General features: G+C 36.4%; 2 long non-coding RNA genes across 3 annotated transcripts in view; one reads left to right on the top strand and one right to left on the bottom strand.

The window, feature by feature from the left end:
- LOC105711830 (uncharacterized) overlaps positions 1-25,948 on the bottom strand; it is a 95,260-nt gene that overhangs the window by 10,743 nt on the left and 58,569 nt on the right. For both annotated transcript variants that reach the window (XR_010343896.1, XR_001106166.1), the window contains exon 2: positions 1,757-1,849. This is a non-coding gene — a long non-coding RNA (uncharacterized LOC105711830). The remainder of the gene's footprint in view (positions 1-1,756; positions 1,850-25,948) is intronic.
- Positions 954-25,948, top strand: part of LOC135276354 (uncharacterized) — a 33,969-nt gene continuing 8,974 nt past the window's right edge. Inside the window, exon 1 of the long non-coding RNA XR_010343897.1 lies at positions 954-1,015. This is a non-coding gene — a long non-coding RNA (uncharacterized LOC135276354). The remainder of the gene's footprint in view (positions 1,016-25,948) is intronic.

Here is a 25,948-nt window from a genome sequence, read left to right as displayed (position 1 = left end):
AACTATCTTTAAATTTACCGAAAGTCAAGGGGAAAATAAGGTCTACCATTTAAACTTTCAATTGTGTTCATTTCCAGCTTAATGTGTGCCTAAAGAAATTATGAAATAAAATTCTACAGTTATCTACACTCATTAATGGCCTTCTTAAAACAATGTCCCTGAGTGCCCTACACGGTACCATGAAATACACACCCACACAGGCATATTTCCAGTTTCGTTACAAACAACTCTACAATCCTCTTGTGAAATTATAGCCACTGATTAATGTTTATCTGAGGAGCGTAACTGTAAGTTTCTAGAGCTGCTGGAAAGCCAATTCTTACCCAAAACAGCTGTGAAACCAGATTGACTTTTAACCTCCCCTGTTGAATACAGGAACTCTTGGCACAATTACAGTGCAAGTAGCACAGAATCTATGGGGTTACCATTATAGAAACAGACTTGGCCAGCAGGAAATGTTTACATCCTGCATGAGACCCTGATGTTTGACATGAAACCAGAGCTGCTCACCATAGTTTTAAAAAACAAAAGTCTCCCTCTTTGAACTTGCCTTCTCGCCCAAACGAACAAATATTCCCATTTCCTTTCCATCAAATACCTCAATCCCAATTATTCCTTTCATTGAATTGTTTTTATACTCTGTAGATGCAGGAAATAAACAGCGCTGCAGTGCTCTGCCTGTAATGAAATACAAGCCACTTCCACCAAGGATAACACTCAGTAAGCAACACAACAAGGAGAGACAGACTCTGGGTTGCTCCTTGCAATTCCTCAAACACCTCCTAGGTGAGGCAATTATATTTTAATAAAAATGTACTCGGCTTCATATCATGAAAGCAACACCACCAGATTTTTCTATAACTTACTAAATTTGAGCCTTAGAACTCAAGAGGTAATATTTACATGCTGACTTTCACCAGGTTCTCCTTTATCAAAGATAGCCATGTGAAGCGGGGGAAATGAAGAAAACCTGGTCTGAGAGATTGAACTGGCTGAACCCAAGGATCTAGAAGAGGTAAGTTACAGCCCTTTTACAACCTCCAGCAGCCCTCGGCAAAGTTACAGCACCAGAAAACCAGCTGGTACCCAGGTTCCTGCCAGTAACTGGACAAGAGAGGGAGGCTAGTGAAACTCCCCAAAGGACTGTTAATTAGTTTAAGGGGCAACCTACACCTGATGCCCTTGATTATTTATCTCCCTCGTTAGCAAAAAATTAAAGGGACAGGAAAGACGAAGAGGGCACCGACTATTATCTTTCAATGTGGCTGATAAATGCATCTTTCTCTTTTTTTCTTAAAGCAAATTACTGGTATTGCTGTTTTCTTAGGTGAAACGCAGAGCCTCTCAGAGGTCAGACAATTTTGTGGTGACCTCAACAGGCTACTATGATTAGACTATATTGGTTTGTTCCTTTCGTGTGTTAAGATGACCACGCAAATACAGGGACTTCTTAACTGCAGAAGGCCAAAAGGAAATCAGGCAGCCAAAAGGAAATTGTGTGTAATCATCTCTCTTCCAAATTTATTTGGATTTCATAAGCATATATGGGCAGAGAATGTTTGAAAGCCTTTGAGGCAATGTGCTGGGGGCAGGGTGGAAAGTGGGTTTTAGTGCTGGATCCATTTTTATTATTTGGGGGCATCTTATAAATATATTTTATCTCTCTGTTCCTTCATCTACAATGAGGGAATAAACATCACCTTCTCAGGACATTCACGCATAGTGGGGAAGGGTCCAGGCTGCTCCAGACCAGTACCTGTACTTGAATATGAGGGAAGGAAACTGCTTCTCATTTGAAATCTTCAAATTCAGCATTTTGGTTGTTTCTTCATTCAACTGAGATGATCATCTAAAAAAAAATCATGACACTGTGTATTAATTTTCCATTGCAGTTGTAACAAAGTGCCACAGATGTTGTGGATGAAAACAACACAAATTAATTTTCTCACATTTCTGTAGGTGAGATGTGTGACATAGACCAAACGGGGGTAAAATCATAGTGTTGGCAGGGGCCTCATCTCTTCCTGGAGAATCTGTTTCCTTCCCTTTTCCAGCTTCTAGGGACCACCCACAAGCCATGGCTCATGGCCCTCTTCCGTTGTCTTCAAAACCAGCAAGGTTGTACCTTCCTGACCATAGCCAAGACAGTTCTCTGATTTTAAGGACCCATGTGATCTCATGGAGCTCACCTGGATAATCCAGAATATTCTCCTTATCTCAAAGACCATTACTTAATCACATCACATTGGCAGTCTCTTTTGCCCTATAAGGTAACATATTCACGGGTTCCTGGGAATAGAATGTGGAAATCTTTGGTGGCCGCTGTTCTGCCTATCTTACTCTGGAAAGCAGCAGAATCTTATAAATGCTGATTATTTATTGGATCTTTGCAGTCTTAACCCTGTTTTTAGGCTACATATAGGCAATTCTAGAACTTTCCACTGTCCTCCAAATTGTTCCCTAGTGTCAAAGGTGATAATATCAAAGTAAATTGAATAGAAATGAGATTTAAATGCATCTAGTTTTTGGGTCAAATTATGTTCAAAATATATTTTTGACCAACTTCTTTTTTTTTTTTTTTAGACGGAGTTTCACTCTTGTTGCCCAGGCTGGAGTGCAATGGCACAATCTTGGCTCATTGCAACCTCTGCCTCCTGGCTTTAAGTGATTCTCCTGACTCAGCCTCCCAAGTAGCTGAGATTACAGGCACCTGCCACCATGCCTAGCTAATTTTGTATTTTTAGTAGAGACGGAGTTTCTCAACCTAAAATAGGCTGGTGGACCAACCTATTTTAAAATGTCAATTTGTTACAGAAAAATTAGGCCAAAGTGTTGAATAATATAACAACTAAGTTGCAGAAACTATATATTTCAAAAATAGTAAGATCAATATTATACCTTAATCACCATTAAAATGTAGACATCAATATTTCTGTTCCTTTAAATATTCCCAAGGTCATCAAAAATATCAATGACTCTCATATTCTGTTCATTTTTCTCATTATAGCTACAACTTTCTTTGACCCAAATTGTTTTCAATTTACACTACTCAATTGCACTCAACACCCACCAGAATCCTGCCAGAACACATTCTAGTCCTTTTTGATCTTTTTAGCTGAATGCTTCCTTCCTGCATTATTAAAGTTTAAATGCTAGAATTCCCAGGAGTCCATTTTAGGGTAATGTTATTTAGTTACACTAAATCCTTGCCTAATCACATCGGGTCCTACAGCTTTATCTAACATCTGTATTCTAACAAATGCCAAAATTATATTTCCAGGCTCAACCTCTGCCAAAATCACATATGACATCTCTACCTAGATGCCTAATAGCCATGTGAAACCTACACTTTCAGAAGTCTTACCCATCTCAGTAAATGGCAAAATGGCAACTATACTGTTTCTGTGGCCCAGACTCTCCAGGGTTCCTTGATAATCTTCTGTCTCTCACAGGCAACATATATAAACTATGACAGCTCTTTTCTTTCCAAATGCATTCAGAATATGATTCCTTTTCACAGTAGCAGGCTTACTATTTTTCTAGCCCATGACACCATCATCTCTCACCTGGATTACTGCAATAGTTCCTAAATGCTCTTCTTGCTTCTATCCTTGCCTTCCCCTTTGTTTAGAAATGCCCTGTGACTTCCTATGTCACTCAGAATAAACTACAAAGTCCACATTATGGAAACAAAGCCCCACATGATCCAGCCTCTGCCTCACTGCTCTCCTCTTCTGCTGTTTACTCGTGTGCCTACTGGGCTCCCAGCACTCTGGTCTCTTTGAGTCCTTCAGACTTGCTATGATAAAGACCTTCCATTTGCCCCTGAAGATCCACTCTCCATGCTTCTTTTCTCTTTTCTGTGCCCTGAGAGGGAGAACAGTATGGATTTTACCAGTGGGTGCCTTAGCCATCTGTTTTCAGCCAACAGCAGGCACTGTCAAGAAATCAGAGGGAGGATGAGAGTAAGGTTAGTGTGTATATTCACTGTCTCCCTCCTTATAGGTTCTTTACTGGCAGGACACATGCATCCTTCGTTTAAAGGGTTTACTCCTACAAGGTAGCCCTCTTACCACATTTCTCCCTGTCTCTAATTCCTACAATTACTCTCACCCCTTGCCCTTTTGGGCCTAATATCAGTAATTAGGCTGACCTACTGTTATTAGTCCTAGGTACTGTATTTTTCCCAATGACTTTCTTATACTCTCTTTGTTCTTTATATAGAGTATTGATTAGACTCTACTCAAATTATTTTTCTGGGATCCGAACTGATATTAATGCCAAGCACACTCCTGCTTCAAGACCTCAGGTATTTGTAGTCATTCTTTTCTTTTTTAAAATAAGTTGAGCTTTATTTTATATAGATTCAGTGGGTACCTGTGCAGGTATCTTACATGGGTATATTGCAAAATGTTGAGGTTTGGGACATGATTGATCCCATCACCCAGGTACTGAGCATAGTACCCAATAGTTAGTTTTTCAACTCTTTCTTCCCTCCTACTTTCCCACCTCTAGTAGTTCTCAGTGTCCATTGCTCCCATCTTGTATTTTTTTTTTTTTATTTTGATAGGGAGTCTCACTCTGTCACCCAGGCTGGAGTGCAGTAGTGTGATCTTGGCTCACTGCCAGGTTCAAGTGATTCTCCTGTCTCAGCCTCCTGAGTAGCTGGGACTATAGGCACATGCCACCATGCCTGGCTATTGTTAGTAGAGTTGGGGTTTCACCATATTGGCCAGGTTGCCCAGGCTGGAGTGCAGTGACACGATCTCGGCTCACTGCAACCTCTGCCTCCCAGACTCAAGCAATTCTCCCACCTCAGCCTCCTGAGTAGTTGGGATTATAGGCACACACACCACAATGCCTGTTTATTTGTTTTGTATTTTTAGTAGAGGTGGGGTTTTGCCATGTTGGTCAAGCTGGTCTTGAACTCATGACCTCAAGTGATCCACCCACCTCAGCCTCCCACAGTGCTGGGCTTACAGGTGCGAGCCACCATGCCCGGCCTGTTCTAAGTTTTTTGAGAAGTCTCCAAACAGCTTTCTACAGTGGTTGAACTAATTTATATTCCCTCCAATGGTATATGAGAGTTTTCTTTTCTCAGCAGCTCTGCCAGCACCTGCTGTTTTTTGACTTTTTGATAAGAGCCACTCTGACTGATGTAAGATGCTATTCCATCAAAGTTTTGATTCACATTTCTCTGATGATTGGTGGTGTTGAGCATTTGTTCATGAGTTTGTTGGTCACTTATATGTCTTCTTTTGAGAAGTGTTTGTTCATGTCTTCCGCCTATTTTTTAATGGGATTATTTGTTTCTTGCTTGTTGAGTTGTTTATGTTCTTTACAGATTCTGGATATTAGACCTCTTTCAGATGTGTAGTTGGCAAATATTCTCTCCCATTCTGTAGGCTTTTACACTATTGATAATTTCTTTTGCTGTGCAGAAGCACTTTCGTTTAATTAGGTACCACTTTTCAGTTTTGTTGTTGTTGTTGTTGTGATTGCTTTTTAGGACTTAGTCATACATTCTTTTCCAAAGTTCTTGTAGAATTTTTATAGTTTGAGGTCTAATATTTAAATCTCTAATCCATCTTGAGTGAATTTTTATGCATTGTGAAAGGCAGGGCGTCGTTTTATTCTTTTGCATGTATCTAGACAGCTACCCCTGTACTATTTATTGAATAAGGAGTCTTTTCTCCTTTGCTTATTTTTGTTAACTTTGTCTGTCAAAGATCATATGGCTGTAGGGGTGTGGCTTTACGTCTGGGTTCTCTAGACTGTTTATCTATGCGTCTGTTTTTATACTACCACTAAGCTTTTTTGGTTACTGTAGCCTTATAGTGTGGTTCGAAGTTGGGTAATGTGATGCCTCCAGCTGTGTTATTTTTGCTTAGGATTGCTTTGACTATTCAGGCTCTTTCATGGTTCCATATGAATTTTGGTATAATTTTTTCTAGTTTTGTAAAAAATGATATTGATAGTTTGATAGAAATAGCATTGAATCTGTAGATTGCTTTGGGCGATATGGCCATTTTAATGACATCAATTCTTCCAATCCATGAGCATGGAATGTTTTCTCATTTGTTTGTGTTATCTATAATTTATTTTAGCAGTGTTTTGTATTTTTTCTTGTAGAGATCTTTCACTTCCTTGGTTAGATGCATTCCAGATATTTTATTTTATTTTTATTTTTTTGCAGCTATTGTAAATGGGATTACATTCTTGATTTTGTGCTCAGGTTGAATGTTATTGATGTATAGAAATGCTACTAATTTTTGTACATTAATTTTTTATCCTGAAACTTTAATAAAGTACTTTATCAGTTCCAGAAGCCTTTTGGTGGAGTCTTTAGGGTTTTCTATCATATAGTCAGTGAAGAGAGAGAGTTTTTCTTCCTTTCCAATTTGGATGCCTTTTATTTATTTTGTCTCATTGAATTGGAGGATTTCTAGTGCTATATTGAAAAGGAATAATGAGGGTAGGTATCCTTATCTTGTTCTCAAGAGGGATGGTTTCAGTTTTGCCCATTCAGTATGATGTTAGCTGTGGGTTTGTCATAGGTGGTTCCTATTATTTTGAGGTTTATTCCTTTAATGCCTAGTTTGTTAAAGGTTTTTATCATGAAAGGATGTTGAATTTTATCTAAAGATTTTTTCCACATCTATGGAGATAATCATATGGTTTTTGTTTTAAGTTTTGTTTCAAGTTTTGTTTCTGTGGTAAGTCACATTTATTTATTTGCATATGTTGAACCAATTTTGCATACCAGGAGTGAAGCCTACTTGATCACAGTGAATTAAATTTTTGATAATTGGGTTTGCTAGTATTTTGTTGAGGATTTTTGAATCTATGTTCATCAGGGATATTGACCTGTAGGTTTCTTTTTTTGCTGTGTCCTTTCCAGGTTTTGAGGTCAGGGTGATGCTGACTTTGTAGATTGAGTTAGAGAGGAGTCCCTCTGCCTCAATTTTTGGGTTAGTGTTGGTAAGATTGGTACTCCCTCTTCTTTGTCTGCCTGGCAGAATTTAGCTGTGAATCCACCAGGTCCAAAAATTTTTTTGGTTGGTTAGGTCTTTACTATTGATTCAATTTTGAAACTTGATTGGTCTGTTCAGGGTTTCAATTTCTTCCGGATTTCATCTTGAGAGATTGTGTGTTTCCAGAAATTTATCCATTTCCTCTAGATTTCCTCATTCATAGAGGTGCTAATAGTATTCTCACAGATACTATCATATTTCTGTGATATTGGTTGTGATGTCACCTTTGTTTTTTCTGATTGTGCTTATTTAAATCTTCTCTCTTCTTCGATAATCTAGTTAGATGTCTATCAATCTTGCTTATCCTTTCAAAAAACCACCTTTTGATTTTGTGTATTCTTTGCATGGATTTCAGTGTTTCAGTTTCATTCAGTTTTGCTCTGAATGAAATAAATTTTAGTCATTTCTCTTTCCTGCTAGTTTTGGAGTTAGTTTTTGTTTTTCTAGTTCCTCAGATTCATGATGTTAGATCATTAGTTTGAAATCTTTTTAACTTTTTGAGATAGGCCTTTAGTGCTATCAACTTTCCTCCTAACACTGTTTTTGTTGTGTCCCAGAGATTTTGGTATATTGTGTGTCTGCTTTCATTTATTTTATAAATTTTCATATTTCTGCCTTAATTTTGTTGCTTACCTAAACGTCATTCAAGAGCAAGTTGTTTATACATCAATTGTGTGGTTTTGAGGGATCATTTTGGTATTCGTTTCTATTTTTATTCTGCTGTGGTCCATATGTATGGTTGGCATTAATTCAACTTTTAAATTTTATTCGGACTTACTTTATGGTTAAGCATGTGGTTGATCTTGGAGTATGTTCTGTGTCTGCACTCATTCTTTCCCATGTCAGACTCATTCATCCCATTGATAGTCCTATGGCTCATTTCCTCCTTCATATTCTGCCCAAATATCACCCACAAACTGTTTATTGAACAGTTTATTTTCAAGATTATGGAATAAAAGCAGAAGAGAGTAGACCACAGAAGCAAGTGCATTTTCAGGAGGTCAAGCTACATTTCTTTCATCTTAATCATTAAAAGTTGCAAACAGACTAAGTGAGTAGTACCATCTAAAATGACTGTGTAGCTTAATAATAACTTGGAGTTTCAGGAACTGGTAAACATATTTCACCTTTTTTCAATTTCCCATTAATTTTATAAGTAGAATCACTGAAAAAATCATCAATTAAAATATGCATGCCTTTGGATGAGAATCATCTAGTGCTGTATATTTTAAAAATCTGTTTAGTTTTTAATATGAATGTTAGTAGTAGTTTAATTACCCCCAAAATTTTCAAGTATCTGCTATATATTGAACACTGATTCATATTCTAAAGAGACATAAATAAAGAAATATCCTGGTTCTTTTTCTGAAGAAATTTACAGTCTAATAAAGGAAACATGCATTTTACAAGAAGTCATTATTATCAAATGTGTTTTGCTAGAGTGCGCATAAAAGACTGTGGGAATCTGAAGAAGGGAAAGGATAATATCTCATGGAGGATAATTAAACCAAAAGGGGATCAATAAAAGTTGTAAAGGGAATCACACTGGACTTGAACTCTGGAAATCAGTTTTTAAATAATAGTTTGGTAAGAAGCATCACAGGGGTAAAGAAAACATCGGGGCAAAGACGGGTTTTCAGGAAATAGTGAAAAAAGGCAAAAAGTGAATAGACAGAGAAGAATTCATGACACTGAGACACATTATGGATAGGATGAAAAGTTAAGAGAATCACTTGTTTTCTATATGTAAAATTATAAAGAATGAATACAACCTGACAGATTTGAAAACACATACTGACTGAATTTGTGTGGAGAGAATGGAAGAAGTCAAAGTTGGCTCCTAAACTTCTAGTTTGAGAAAATAAATGCATGAATAGTAACCCAAATATTGAATAAAGTAAGGAAATCAGATTTCAAGAGTTGGATGATGGCTGCAGTTTGGAACATAATGTGGAGAGGAACCACTATAACATCACTTGTATAGGTAAATTTATACATGAAGCTAATTCATGCAATGGATTAAATAAACCATAGAGAAGAAGTTGAGGAAAGGGAACTGAGTTTCTAGACCCAAAATAGATGAAGAACAATTATGTATGCATTTGGCCATATAGATTTTGCCCTGTACCATTTTCGGAAGACAATTCATTTACATGATGAAGTGAATGGTGCTACTGCACTTGTTCAATGTAGGCATCCTGAGATTAGAAAAAATAAATCAGATAGAATATCTCAAGAGAAGGGACAAGAGACTTAAGGTCACTGAGGAACACCAAATGTCAGGAGTAGAAGACAAAAAAGAATCAAAATATATGAATGAGAATTGTCAGAAAGAAAAGATGTAAATTAGAAGTGTTATGCTTGCAAACAGAAGAGCCTTGATTTTCAATTTTAAATTCTATGAAATGGTCAAGTAAGATGCAGAATTCAAAAAATTATTTTTTCCTGAAATTAAGAAATGATTGCTGGTACCAGTAAGATCCAAGATTAAGGCATAGATCAGAAGTCATAGTGCAGTAGGTTAAATAATAACTTATAAAAGATAACATGGAAGTAATGCGTGGACATTATATCTACAAAGACATTGGTTTAATATTTTTGTTATTTTGGTGTACATTTTATCTCCCCTTCTAAATTCTTTGTTCTTTCTATTCAGTGATTATTTCTTTGGCTCTCCTATGGCATTCAATGGTGTTCTACAGAAATTATACATTTTAAATTAATGAATAGACATTAAAGTTTTGCCCTTATTTACCTAACTCTACAAATTATATTTTACTGATTGACTATTAATTTACATGACTATTTAGCTCTAGTGGAGATATCTATCTCTGTGCTATTTCTAATAAATGGAGTTCTTGCTTTGAGAGCTGTATCCATAAAGATTTTATATCTGCTCAACTCAAAAGTGCAAAAATATCTGTCACAAAAAACTGGGGAGTTCCCCATGCTTATTTTGAGAATAACAGCTTTATCTGTCTTTATAGCCCCAACACCTTGGGCAATTTCTGTTCCAGACAATGAATAACTATCGAGTGAATGAATGAAGATAGTCTGAATTACAGTTGATTTGAGTTGAGTATCAATAAATAATAAACAGGATTCAATTTGACTTGATCAGTGCTTTTCAATCAATGCCATGATACACTACTTGTGGCATGAGCTATAGATAATTTGCTGCTAAAATAATTTTCAAAGCCTTGCCAATTATTTCATTTAAAACAATAGATATGATTCATGGTGTATGATTCTCACTTATATTCCAGTTTTATTTCCTGAATGAAAGATAAATGGGGAGATTTAGAGCTGAATTTCTAAGAAGCATAAGAGATGCTGCTTACATGCAATTATGGTGGTGTTTCCCAGGCATGGGCTTCATCCATCATAATAATGAGGTACATAGAAAAAACATAAAAAGTGTTGAGTCACTAGAGATAAGGGAGAGAAAGAAAAATGTCAGACAGAAAGGAGGTATTCCATGTCATGGGAATGTTAGGAACACAGAGGCTGGAAGGAGCTTTGCATGAGTAAGGACATACGCTAGCCTTGTTCAGCAGGATGGAATGCTCTGAAGAGATGCTATAGAGATATGAAACAAATAAGGTCTCATTACTGTCATGCATAAGGTAAAATATTGGGAAATATGTTTTCCCTTCACCTGGACAAAAAGAATCGGATTTCTACTTAATGAGGGAGTCAGTGTGCTTTATTACCAAGACCAAAAAATATGATAGAAATAAAAAGCCATGCAATATAATTGTAGATTCTGGTTGAAAGAGGGCAATGCTACAGAAACATTTACTGGTCAGGTTTTTCAGACTGATCTTCAAAAAGTGAAATACCCATTTTCCTAACAGTGCATGAAATGCATACAATGTAAGTAATATAATTTTGTCGTTTGAGGTCATGTTAACCTTGAAGATAGAGCCAAGTACTCCCTAAGTTACTCATCAGTTACTTTGGACTTGGTGGCTATTTTGGCTTTAAGTTTTGTTTAGAACAAGCATGTGAAAGGCTGTTGAATTGCTATATTTGTTTATGTAAGGTCAGACTAACCTAGAGGTCTTCAAGTATTATAAAGTAGAAAAAAATTTAGATTAGTCCGCCGTTGTGTGTTTGATTGTGCAAGGAATAAACCCTTCTTTGCCACCCTACAAGGTCATACTACTCTTAATGCTAAGTGCACTTTACTGAAATAGTAACCATTCAACTGAATGTGAAATACACTTGATGCATAGACGTATCTAGAAAGTTGTATCACAAAGCATTTCTTTTCAGTGTATAGAAGGGGAAAATATAGACATTGAGAGTAGTGTCAAATCTTGAGAATTACTTTAAGACATCACAGAAGAAAGCTCTCAGTTATAAAGTTTAATAATTCACTGACTCATGTCTAAACAATCAGCATATTTCTTGGTGAAGGGAAGACTACTGGTCTGAAAATTAACAATTAATTTTATATTAAGTTTGGCAGAATGGGAACGGCACAGTCAATAGTGCTAGCAAACAGCATGATTTATATATCACTTTTAATTAAACATGAATTCTTTAAAGTTATTATAAAAATGAACACATTGAATTTGGTTCCTTTATGATAAATATTTTAGTAGGGGTATAATGGGTGAATTTTTATACATGTGTATTTTTTACATACTATGTGTATTACCTACTAAATGCCAATATGTGGATCAAAACAATGATTACAAAGATAAATGACCCAAAGGAAAATTTCAGAACAACTGATAATGGAGCTGAGATGAATTTGATATTTTAAATGATCCTTCTCAAAGAACAGTGTGTTATTTGGAGGTAACCATTCATTTTTATTTTAGCATTAAATGTTTTCCAGCTATTGAAATTGAAACTTGAACTAAAAGCTTATGACTAAGTAAAATTCAGGGGGAGAGAAAATATTTCTATATGTTAAGCTTGGGAAAAAATCTTGACTAGGAAGTCTGCTATTTTTCAAAAAATAAGCATTTTCTTTTCCTTAGTAAAGGTCAGTTTAGAAGTCTTTAGAAAGATTTAAGATGATTGGCTTTAAATTGAGTAACTTCAATAAAATAGAGATACATGATCTCAAATACTGCTTTTCTAAGAGGTACAGTGCAAGAAATGTTGTGGCAAAGGAAACATGAATGAGAACACAAATGAGAGGGAAACTTTTACCTCTAGAAATCTACTGATAAGCTACAAAGTTGAACAATGTGGAAAAACAAACAAATCATACTGTAAATATTTAACTTTAGAAATATACGTATAATAACCCTCTAAATCTAAGTCATATTCTGTGAATTATTTGATGAATGTTTTATTTAAGAAATATTAAGACTATTCATTAATTTCCGGGCACTGTGCTGGAAAACATCATAGTACAGGAATTTAAGAGAGAGATTTGATTCCTGATAACCTACAGCTTACAGATCACTGAGGGTAACAGAGACTCATAAAATCACACCAGCAAGTATATGATAACATCTGATGCCTATAGGCTCTCAAAAGAAAGAAAAGGGATTCTGACAAAGAATTCTGCCTTTTACTGAGGATTCTGACAGTGTCTGAGCTTTGGTTTTAAGTTTGAGTTAAAATTAACTAGGGGAAAGGAGAACTCTCAAGTAATATTTGTTGGATGAATAAAAATAAATTCCAGATAGTTGTCCTGTGGCAATAGGTAGCATAATTCACCTGAAAAATTGAACAAAAGTCAGTGAGGTTAGAGCACAGAAAGTAGAGTTAAATTGGTTTAAAAAAAAAAAAGTAGACAGAGACCAATATATGTAGAGATTTGGTCTTTGAGGAATAAGAATGTACCAGTCCATTTTCACACTGCTATAAAGAAATGCCGGAGACTGGGTAATTAATAAACGAAAGAGATTTAATTGACTCTCAGTTCCATGGCTGAGGAAGGCTCAGGAAATTTACAATCATGTTGGAATGGGAAGCAGGCACCTTCTTCACAAGGTGGCAGGAGAGAGAACCTGTGAAGGAGGAACCGTCAAACACATAAACCATCAGATCTCATGAGACCTTACTCATTATCATGAGAACAGCATGGAGAAAACCATCTCCATGATCCAATCACCTCCCTCCCTCCACATGGGGATTACAGGTTCCTCCCTCCATACATGGAGATTATAATTCAAGATAAGATTTGGGTGGGGACACAGCCAAACAATATCAAAGAAGAAGCCATTAAAGGATTTAAGCTAAGTGAAACCATCAGTTTATGGTTTTTTTGTCTTTTTTTTTTAGACAGAGTCTTACTCTGTTGCTCAGGCTGAAGTGCAGTGGTATGATCTCAGCTCACTGTAACCTCCACCTCCTGGGTTCAAGTGATTCTTCTGCCTCAGCCTACCAAATAGCTGGGATTACAGGCACCTGTCACTGTGCCCAGCTAATTTTCTGTAATTTTAGTAGAGACAGAATTTTGCCACGTTGGCCAGGCTGGTCTCAAACTCCTGAGCTTGTGATATACCCACCTTGGCCTCCCAAAGTGCTGGGATTACAGGTGTGAGTCACCACACTTGACCAGTTTATGTTTTTAAGAGCTCCCTCTAGCTACTGTGTAGAAGATGGATTCTGAAAGGATATGCATGGATATGAGTAAAAGAGGGCAGAGCCATTGCCTTGGAATGAAAATAGGTGCTTTAGCTTGGACTTTAATAGTTGTAGAAATGAAGATTGAGACACATGGAAAGTTTCCAAGATAATTAGGAAAGAAAACTAAAAGTCTTTAGCAATTGTGCTGATCAAGTTTCTTGGTTGAGAATAACAGAAGCCAACCCAAGAAGATGAAAAATTTATTGGAAAGATATCAGAAAGCTAACAGAATTGATGGGAAATTGGAAAACTGATATTGGAAAACATGTGAGAACAAAAGAAGAGTAGCTAGCCAAAGACACAGCCAAAGTCATTCCAGAGAAGTAGGCTGGTAAGAACACCACACACTGGGCTCTCAGTGTCAAGATGACAACTGTGGACAATCACAATCTGTTCTTGCATCTTTGCATCTTTACATCTCAAGAATCAAAGACCTAGCTGGACCATCCACGTTCCATGGCCTAATTTATGAGCCAGTGACTTGATGGCTCTGGAAGAAAGGAGAGAAAATATTTGCTCCTGTTTAGTTTCTATCCTTGGATAATGGGCCCTGTCTCCCACAGTGACCCAGACAATCAAGGAATCCCCTATTTGTAAGTGTATTCACAGTATGCCTAACAATAAAATTGCAATGAGTGCACTAGACAGTGTTGGATTGGATATGGCTGATAATGGAGAGCAAGACAGGAGAGATGACTATGGCTTGCTACTTCCTTAGATGAGAACCCTGAAAAAATAATCTGTTTCATTTAGGTTTACAGATTTTTTTCTGATGAAAAGGGGGAATCAAGAGGGTTGTTTTTTTTTGGACAGGTAGGTGCCTTTGGATAGACTTGGATCTAAATTTTATTATCTTATTCCCTTTGCCCCAAAGCATTCAAATATTGATATCTCTAAGGAGCGAACTCTGTCTGCTGTTAGTTAAAATGAGCAAAGTTGAGTCATTATTACTAATGGAGTATTTATCTTTTTCAGCTTAATCATTTAAAACACTTTTTCATAGATAAAATATTTTTCATAATATTCATAGTAGTTCAACATATGAATCAGTTTCTTAAATGTAAAAAAAAGTGAGATGGTTCTCCTCATTCTATCACTCTATAGAACACTTATTTTATTAGTGCTTTAGGTAACAGACATGGATGAGAAACATTTTACTGCTGGTTATTACAGGTACCTACCAAAATCATCCAGAAAATTAATTCTATGTATCACTGAATTTTTAATTAGTAGCTAAAAATGTTTTTTGCATGTTAAAAGAACTTGAGTCTGTATTCACATAGTTCAGACTATGAAAAATATTCTCTGCAAGTGAAGAATGACATTCCATGGGAATCAGTTTTAAATAGTATATTTTGAGGAAAGACCATTCTTACAACGGTGCTCTAGCTCCCAATTAGTTTAAAATATTAATATACAGAGTGGTAGAAAAGATTATTGGAATTAGTGTATAACTCAAAATAAATGATATTTAAAGTTCTTTTTTTAACTCAGCTATAATTTGCATAACATGAAACACACCATTTAAAAAATAATGTTTAACTGAGAAAGAGAAAATGTATATACATCTTGTACAACATGTTTTTAAATATGTATGCATTGTATAATTGTTAGATCAAGCTAATTAACATAAGCATTACCTTACATATTTATTTTTTATGATAAAAGAACTTACAATCTACTCTTTCAGCAATTTTCAAGAAAATAATACATTGTTATTAACTATTGTCAGCATGTTATACAAGAGATATCTTGAACTTATTGTTTCTATCTAATTGCAATTTTATATCCTTTGACCAACACCTTCCCAACTGCCTTCTTTCCAACCTCTGGTAACCATCATTCTATTCGCTGCTTCTGTGAGTTCATCTTTTTTAGATTCCACATGTAAGTGAGATCATGAGGTACTTTTCTTTCTGAGCCTGGTTTATTTCACTTAACATAATGTTCTCCAGATTAACTCATGTTGTTTCAAATTACAGGATTTGCTTCTTTTTAAAGGCTGAATGGTGTTTCATATGTACTACATGTTCTTTATCCATTCCTTTGTTGATGGACAAGTAGGTTGATTCCATATCTCGGCTATTCTGAATAACGTTGCAATGAACATGGGTGTGCACTTGTCTAACATACTGATTTCCTCTCTTTTGGATATACATGCACTAGTGGAATTGCTTGATCATACAGTAGTTCTATTTTTAACTTTTTGAGAGATCTCCATTGTTTTCATAATGGCTGTATTAATTTTTATTCCCACTAATAGTGTGCAACTGTTTCCCTTTCTCCACATCCTCGCCAACACTTGTTATTTTTCTTTTTTCTCATAATAGTGATTTTAACAGATATGATATGATATCTCTTTGTTGTTTTAATTTGCATTTCCCTGATGATTAGTGATACTGAGTATTTTTTTAATATACCTGTTGGCTATTTGTATGTCTTCTATTGAAATGTCTATTCAAGCCCTTTGTCCACTTGAAATAGAGTTATTTGTTTTCTTGCTGCTGAGTTGTTTGAATTTCTTATACATTTTGGATATTAACCCTTATCAGCTGTAGTTTGCAAGTAGTCTTCTCCCATTCCATAGATTGACTTTGTTGGTCCTTTCTTTTGCTGCATAGAAGCATTTTAGTTTGATTTAGGGCCACCTGTTTATTTTTGCTTTTTGTTGCCTGTCCTTTGGTGTCATTTACAAAAAGAATTGCAAAAACCAACATCATAGAACATTTCCTCTCTATTATCTTCTGGTAGTTCTCAGTTTCAGGTCTTATGTTCAACTATTTAATCTATTTTGAGTTGGTTTTTGTATGTAGTGTGTAATATGGGTCTAATTTCATTCTTCTGCATGTGGATGTCCAATTTTCTCAACACTACTTATTGAAGAGACTGTCCTTTCCCCATTGAGTATTCTTGGCACCTGTGTCAAAAATTAATTGGCCATAAACATATGGATTTATTTCTGGCAAAATCTACCAATTTATAATATATGATTCAGAGAGTTTTCAGTATATTCACTAGGTTGTTCAACTATCATTGTTATCTAATTTCAGAACGTTTTCATCACCTGAAAAATAAACTAATGTGTAATAGCCATTAGGACCAATCACCTCCCCCGACAATCTTCTGCACATATGAATGTATTTTCCATTTGTACAGACTTGTCTATTCTGGACATTCTATATAAATAGTATCATACAATAAGTGCCCTTTTATGTCTGGCTCATTTCACTTAGCATAATGTTTTCAAGGTTCATCTGTGTTGCAACCTGTAACAGTACATCATTTCTTTTTGTGGTTAAATAATATTCCATTATATGAGCATAATACATTTTGTTTATTCATTATTTGATGAACATTGGGCCATTTGTACCTTTTGGGCGTTGTGAATAATCCTGCTATGAACTCTTGTGTTCCAGATTTGGTGTAGATGTATGTTTGTACTTCTTTTGGGTATGTAATAGGAGTGGAATTCCTGGAGTATATGGTAATTCTATGTTTAACTTTTTGATGAACAAAGCTGTCTTTCATAGTAACTGTAATATTTTATATTCCTTCCAGCAATGTATTAGCATTCCACTTTCTCCACATTCTCATGAACACTTGCTCTCATCCTTAAAAAAAAAATTATTATTAGTGCCATCTTCATAATTGGGAAGTGGTTCTTACTAAATGTTTGATTTGTGTCTTGCTAATAATTAATGATGAATATTTTTATATTTTTTTTTCTTAAAAATGTCTCTTTTGATTCTTTATTTTTTGATTGGGTTACTTGTCTTTTTATTGTTGAGTTGTAAGTGTTCTTTATGTATTCTATATACTAGACCTCTTAACAGTTGTATGATTTGCAAGTATTTTCTCCCAATCTGTGGGCTGTCTTCTTACTTTCTTGATAGTGTCATTTAAAGCACAAAAGTGTTTTAATTATAGTCAAATTTATGCACTGTTCATTATTATGCTTTGGTGACCACATCTAAGAAACTATTCTCTAGTCCACAACTTTGCAGATTTACACCTATGGTTCCTCCTTATAGTCTTAAGGAGCACTATATATTTAGCTCTTTGATCCATTTTGAGTTAATTCTTGTGTATGGTATGAAGCAGGGGTCCAATTTCTTTCTTCTGCAGGTGGCTATTCATTTGTTCCAGCACTCTTTCTTGAAAATATTATTTTTTTCCATTGCATGGCCTTGGTATTTTGTGGGAAATCAGTTGACTATGAACATATGGATTTATTTTTGGACTCTCAATTCTATCCCATGGGCCTGTATGTGTGCCATTATGCCACTGCCTCACTGCCTTAATGACTGTAGCCTTGCAGTAAGATTTGAAAGGGAGATGCATGATTCTCCCAACTTTCTTTTTTGTTTTTGAAATTGTTTTGACTATTCAGGGTCCCTTGAATTTCCATATGAATTTTAGGATAATCTTGTCTGTTTTTGAAAAAAAAAAAAAAGAAGCAGTTGAAATATTGATGAGATTATATTGAATCTTCAGAAAAATTTTGGAATTGTGATCACCTTAACAATATTAGGTCTTCAAGCCCATGACACAGTATGTCTTTTTTTATTATTATTAATGTATATCAACAATGTTTTATAATTTTCAGTGTACAGATCTTTCATTTCTCTGTTTAAATTTATCCTTATGTGGATAAAGAAAGTATGCATACACCATAGAATACTATGTAGCCATAAAAAGAATGAAATCGTGCCTTTCCCAGGAACTTGGATGGGATGGGAGGAGATTTTACTAAGTGAAATAACTCTGGAAAATTAAATACCTCATCTTCCCTCTTATAAGTGAGAGCTAAATAATGGCTACACATGTTCATAACGATGGAGATAATAAGCACTGGGGACTCCAAAAAGTAGAAAGTAGGACTGGGTTGAGAGTTGTAAAACTACCTATTAGGTCCTCTGCTTGCTGTTTGGAAGACAGGTTTACTAGAAACCCAAACCTCAGCATTAGACAATATACCTATGCAACAAAACTTCATATGTACTCCTTGAATTATAATTTTAAAAAAAGAAAAATTCTCATGTGTTTTATTCTTTTCGATGTTATCATAAATGAACTTGTATAAATTTTACTTACAGGTTAATTCCTAGTATTTAAATATCCAACTGATATTTATATATTATTATTTTATCCTACAACTTTGCTGAATTTATTTATTAGTTCTAATATTTTTTCTATGGACTTTTTCTAAAAAGTTTATGTATATAAACTTTTAGGAGTTTATATATATAAGATCATGTCATCTGCAAATACAGATACTTTTACTTTTTTCTCTTCAATCTGCCTAACTTTATTTGTATTTCTTTGTCTTGTCTAATTGTCATGACTAGAACCTCAAGTATAATGTTTAGTAGAATGACAAGAGCAGACATTCATGTCTTATTCCTGATTTTGGAAAGAATATTTTCAATTTAATAAATAATATTTTAGATTAGATTTTCTTCTTGCACTTTCTTTTGAGTGCTTGTGAAAATTATTTGGGAATTTGTAATACTCAAGTAAAATATTTTGAAAATCCGTAGTGAAGCCCTGAATTAGCAGAAGCAGGAAGTAACTCATGTTTTCCCTTTTGCTCTTATTTCTTTGCCAATTCAATTTCACATTCAAATTGTTCTATGACATTAGCTTTAAATGAATTTTCCTTTTATTGAATCACTTACTTTTCAGCATTTTCTCTTAGCTGAAAAGCACAATGAAATATTTTATCTTTAAAAACCTGCCTGGAGAGTGATATCAACAAGACGGTGGAGATATCAGCCTTTGCCTCCTCACCAAAAAATAAAAAATAAAAAACACAATTAGAAAGCTATCCATGAAAGAAAATAACCCTGAAATGGCTCAAGAGTCCAATTAAGAATATGCAGCGGCCAGGCATGGTGGCTTACACCTGTAATCCCAGCACTTTGTGAGGCTAACGTGGGTGGATCACGAGGTCAGGAGTTCAAGATCAGCCTGGCCAAGATGGAGAAACCCCGTCTCTACTAAAAATCCAAAATCAGCCGGGTGCGGCGATGGGTGCCTGTAATCCCATCTACTCAGGAGGCTGAGGCAGGAGAATTGCTTGAACCCCGGAGGAAGAGGTTGCAAGGTTGTAGTGAGCTGAGATTGCTCCATTTCACTCCAGTCTGGGTGACAAGGGTGAAACTCAGTCTTAAAAAAAAAAAAAAAAAAAAAAGAATATGCAGGAATACAGTGGAGCAAAAAAGAGAGAATAACCACACAGAATTTTGGGGAAGATCAGAATACTTACGACATCTAGAGATGACTAGGAGCAAAGAAGGACAAGGGCTGTCAAAATCAGCCACAGGGCAGATGACAGCACAGTCACCAGTGGCCTGCTCTGCAGAGGACCCCATCAGTATTTGCTATTGAGGACCTCAATAGCCTTGTGGTAACTACAGACTCCCTGCAACTTTCACAGTGAAATATGTTCCCCTAGTGTTCATTGCTGTGGATCACAGTGGTCTGCTACACACACACACACACACACAAAAAAACAAAAAAACACTAAAACACTGACAGCTTTCACCACTGAGGTAATTAATAGCCATTGCCACCATGGATCTCTTGAAGAGGAAGATCCTAGTGCATACCTTCCTCCTCCAAGAAGAATCTGTTGTTGTGCTTCCCTGAGACTGCACCCCACCAACCCCATACCTGTGTTCAGGCCCCCAGCTTTGCTGCCACTCTGTATGTATGTCCCTTGCGTGCCAATTTTGCTGAGAGTTTTAATCATAAAGGAATACTGAATTTTGTCAAATGTTTTCTCTGCATCTATTGAGATGATCATGTGATTTTTGTTTTTAATTCTGTTTATGTGGTGTATCTCATTTATTGACTTGCGTGTGTTAAGCCATCCCTGCATCCCTGGTATGAAACCTTCTTGATCATGGTGGATTATCTTTTTGACATGTTGTTGAATTTGCTTAGCTAGTATTTTGTTAAAGATTTTAGCATTTATGTTCATCAGGAATATCTGTCTGTAGTGTTCTTTTTTGGTTATGTCCTTTCCTGGCTTTTGTATTAAAGTAATGCTGGCTTCATAGAATGAATTAGGGAGGGTTCCCTCTTTCTTTATCTTGTGAAATAGTGTCAAAAGGATTGATACTATTTCTTATTTAAATGTCAGGTAGAATTCTGCTGTGAATCAGTCTGGTCCTCGACTTTTCTTTGGTGGTAATTTTTAAATTACCATTTCAATCTTGCTACTTGTTATTGGTCTGCTCAGGGTGTCTAATTCTTCCTGATTTAATCTAGGAGGGTTGTATTTTTTCAGGAGTTTATTGATCTCTTATAGGTTTTCTAGCTTATGTGTGTAAAAATGTTCATCATAGCCTTGAATGATTTTTTTTGCATTTCTGTGATGTCAGTTGTAATAACTCCCATTTCATTTCTTATTGAGGTTATTTGTATTTTCTTTCTTCTTTTCTTTTTTAATCTTGCTAGTGGTCTATCAATTTTATTTATGTTTTCAAAGAACCAGCTTTTAGTTTCATTTGTCTTTTGTATTTTTTTTTTCAACTTCATTTAGTTCTGCTCTGATCTTGGTTATTACCTTTCTTCTGCTTGGTTTGGGTTGGTCTGTTCTTGTTTCTCTAGGTTTTAGAGGTGTGACTTTAGAATGTCAGCTTGCTCTTTCAGTCTTTTTGATGTATGCATTTGGGGCTATGAACTTTCCTTTCAGCACCAGCTTTGCTGTATCCGAGGTGTTGATAGGTTGTGTAATTATTGTCATTCAGTTCAAAGAATTTTTAAATTTCCAACTTGATTTTGTTTTTAATCCAGTGATCATTCCAGAGCAGGTTACTTAATTTCCATATATTTGCATGATTTTAAAAGTTCCTTTTGGAGCTGATTTCCAGTTTCATTCCACTGTGGTCTGAGAGAGTGCTGTATATAATTTCAATTTTCTTAAATTTATTCAGGCTCATTTTGTTCCATGTGCTGTTCAATGGAATGCATATTCTGCGGTTGTTGGATGAAATGTTCTTTATATATCTGCTAAGTCCATTTGTTCCAAGTTATAGTTTAAATCTATTGTTTCTTTGTTGACTTTCTGTCTTGATAACTTGTCCAGTGCTGTCAATGGAGTAATGAAGTCCCTTACTATTATTGTGTTTCTGCCTATCTCATCTCTTAGGACTGTTAATAATGATTTTGTAAATTTGGAAGCTCCATTGTCAGATGGATATATGTTTAGGATTGTAATATTTTCCTGTTGGACAAGGCCTTTTACCATTATATAATGCCCCTCTTTGTCTTTTTAAACTGCAGTTGCTTTAACGTTTGTTTTGTCTGGTATAAGAATAGCTACTCCTGCTTGATTTTGATGTCCATTTGCATGAAATGCCCTTTTCCACTCCTTTACTTTAAGTTTATGTGAGTCCTATGTGTTAGGTGAGTCTCCTGAAGGCAGCAGATAGTTGGCTGGTGAGTTCTTATCCAGTCTGCAGTTCTGTATCTTTTAAGTGGAACATTTAGGCCATTTACATTCAATGCTATTATTGAGATGTGAGGTACCATTCCATTCATTTGTTATCTGTGTATCTTGGTTTTTGTTTTTGCTTTTTAAATTATATTTTTGTTTTATAGGTCCTGTGAGATTTATCCTTTAAGGAGGTTCTGTTTTGATGTGTTTCCAGGATTTGTTTCAGGATTTAGGCTCCTTTTAGCAGTTCTTGTAGTGGTGGCTTGGTAGTAGCAAATTCTCTCAGCATTTGTTTGTCTGAAAAAAGACAGCGTCTTTCCTTTTCCCTGGATACAAAATTCTTGGCTAATAGTTGTTTTGTTTGAAAAGGCTGAAGATAGGGCCCAAATCTTTTCTAGCTTGTAAGGTTTCTGCTGAGAAATCTGGGGTTAATCTGATAGGTATTTCTTTATAGATTACCTGGTGCTTTTGTTTCACAGCTCTTAAGAGTCTTTCCTTCATCTTAACTTTAGATAACCTGATAACAGTGTAACTAGGGAATGATCTTTTTGCAATGAATTTTCCAGGTGTTCTTTTTCCTTCTTGTATTTGGATATCAAGATCTCTAGCAAGGTCAAGGAAATTTTCCTGGTTATTCCTCCAAATAGGTTTTCCAAACTTTAATATCTCTCTTCTTCCTCAAGAACACCAATTATTCTTAGGTTTGGTCATTTAACATAATTCCAGACTACTTGGAGGCTTTGTTTTTATTTTCTTATTCTTTTTTCTTTGTCTTTGTTGGATTCAGTTAATTCAAAGACCTTGTCTTTGAGCTCTTAATTTCTTTCTTCTACTTGTTCAATTCTCTTGGGGAGACATTCCAGAGTATTTTGCATCTATGTAACTGTGTCCAATGTTTTCTGAAGTTTTTTTTTAATGCTATATATTTGCTTGAATATTTCTTCCTCCACTTCTTATATAATTTTTTTTTTTTTAATTTCCTTGCATTGGGCTTTCCCTTTCTCTGGTAACTCCCTGATTAGTTTAATAACTAACTTTCTGAATTCTTTCAGGTAAATCTGGGACTTCTTCTTGGCTTGGATCCATTGCTGGTAAGCAAGGGTGATTTTTGCGGATGCTAAAAAATCTTATTTCGTCATATTACCAGGTTTTTTTTTTCTGGTTTCTTCTCATTTGAGTAGGCTCTGTCAGAAGGAAGATCTAGGGCTGAAGGCTGTTGTTCAGATTCTTTTGTGCCAGAGGGTATTCCCTTCATGTAATCCTTTACACCTTTTCCTATGGGTGTGGATTTCTGAGAACTGAGTCTTAGTGATGGTTATCTCTTTCTGGGTCTAGCCATCCAGCAAGTGTACCAGGCTCTGGGCTGGTACTGGGGGTTGTCTACCCAGAGTCCTCTGATGTGAACCGTCTATGGGTCTCTCAGCCATGGATCCCAGCACCTGTTTTGGTGTGGGGGGCGTGAAATGACTCTGTGAGCATTCTTGACTTTGGTGATTTAATGTTCTATTTTTATGCTGGTTGGCCTCCTGCTTGGAGTTGGTGCTTTCCAGAGAGCATCAGCTGTGGTAGCATAGAGAGGAAACAGCAGTGGATGGGGTGTTAGAACTCCCAAGAGTGTATGCCCTTTGTCTTCCACTACCAAGGTGGGTAGGGAAGGGCCATCAGGTGGGGGCAGGGATATGTATGTCTGAGCTCAGACTACCCTTGGGTGGGTCTTGTTGCAACTGCTGTGGGGGTTGGGGATAAGGTTCCCAGGTGAATGGAGCTGTGTACTTAGGAGAATTATGGTTGCCTCTGCTGAGTCATACAGGTTGTCAGGGACGTAGAGGAAAGCTGGCAGTCACAGGCCACAGCCAGCTCCCATGCAATCTGAAGGGCCAATCTTCCTCCCATCATGCACTCCAACAGCACCAAGTCTGTTTCCAGGCAGTGGGCAAGCAGGGCCGAGAACTTGCCCCAGGTTACCCACCTCCTAGCTGCAAAAGAAGAGGGCTTTACTTCTTCCCCAACCTGTGGAGTCTGCACAATGGATTTGTGCCCTCCCCCAAGTTCAAATTGTTACAAAGTTCAGCTGGAGACTTCCTTCTCCCTGTGGCATTTTCTCCATGCCTCTGGCCACCCACTGGGAAGATCCCTGTGGTGCCAGGCAGGAATGTCCTGCTTGGGGACCCAGCAAGTTCCCAGGGCCTTTCCTGCTGCTTCCTCTACCGCTATATTTTGCTCAGATCTCTAAATTGACTCAGCTCCAGGTAAGGTCAGAAACTTCTCCCCCAAAATAGACCTTCAGTTTCCCCTGTGGTGTTATGTGTTCAAGGGAAGATCTCCCTTTCTATCCTCCGCACTTTGGGCACTCACAGTATTTGGGATGTCTCCTGGGTCCAGCAGGAGCAGTCTACTTCCTTCAGAGGGTCAGTAGGTCCTCTCAAGATTCCTGGTTTATTCCTGCAGTCTTTCTGGAGCTAAAATTTATGATGTGAGCTTGCACATACTGCTCTGTCTGTCCTAGTTGGAGCTGAAATCTAATCCTGCCTTTGCCATGAGAATCCTGGAATCTGGATCTAATTAAACTTAAGGCTTCTGTACAGCAAAAGAAACTATTAACAGAGTAAACAGACAACCTGCAGAATGGGAGAATATATTTGCAAATTATGCATTTGACAAAGGTGCACGTATAAGGAATTTAAACATATTTACAAGAGAAAAACTAACAACCCCATTAAAAAGAGGGCATAGGATATGAGCAGACACCTCTCAGAAGAAGACGTATTTGCAGCCAACAAGGATATGAAAAAAGCTCAATATCATTGATCATTAGAGAAATGCAAATCAAAACAACAATGAGATATCATCTCACACCCATCAGAATGACTATTATTAAAAAGTTAAAAATTACAGATTCTGGCAAGGTTGCAGAGAAAAGAAAATGTTGGTGGGAGTGTAAATTAGTTCAGTTATTGTGGAAAGCAGCATGGTAATTCCTCAGAGAGCTAAAAGCATAACTACCATTCAATCCAGCAATTCCATTACAGGTTATTTATCCAAAGAAATAGAAATCATTCTACCATGAAGACACATACATGCCAATGTTCACTGCAGCACTATCCACAGTAGCAAATACATGGAATCCACCTAAATGTTCACCATTAACAGATTGGATAAAGAAAATGTGACATATATACAACATGGAATAACATGCAGCCATAAAAAAAGAACAGGATCATGTCTTTTGCGGGAAGATGGATGGAGCTGGAGGCTATTATACCTAGCAAACTAATGCAGTAACAGAAAACCAAATATCACATGTTCTAACTTATAAGTGGGAACTAATGATAAGAACTTATGAACACAAAGAAGAAAACAACAGACACTGGAGTCTACTTTAGGGGGGAAGTTGGGAGGAGGAACAAGAATAGGAAAGATAACCATTTACCTGGATGATGAAATAATCTGTACAACAAAACCCTGTGACATGATTTTACCTATGCAACAAACCTTCACATGTGCCCCTCAACCTAAAATTTTTAAAAAAACCCTCACGCCTGTAATCCCAGCACTTTGGGAGGCCGAGGCGGGCGGATCACGAGGTTGTGCGATCGAGACCATCCTGGTCAATATGGTGAAACCCCGTCTCTTCTAAAAATACAAAAAATTAGCTGGGCACGGTGGTGTGTGCCTGTAATCCAGGTACTCAGGAGGCTGAGGCAGGAGAATTGCCTGAACCCAGGAGGCAGAGGTTGCGGTGAGCCAAGATCGCGCCATTGCACTCCAGCCTGGGTAACAAGAGCGAAACTCCGTCTCAAAAAAAAAGAAAAAAAAAAAAACCCATAAATTTAGCAAAGGTTTAGTATACAGAATAGACATACAAAAA

This window comes from Aotus nancymaae, unplaced genomic scaffold (genome assembly GCF_030222135.1).
Source record: "Aotus nancymaae isolate 86718 unplaced genomic scaffold, 86718_ANA_hifiasm-v0.15.2.pri h1tg000022l_1, whole genome shotgun sequence".
NCBI lineage: Eukaryota > Metazoa > Chordata > Mammalia > Primates > Aotidae > Aotus > Aotus nancymaae.
This window is presented reverse-complemented; position numbering and strand designations above follow the sequence as displayed.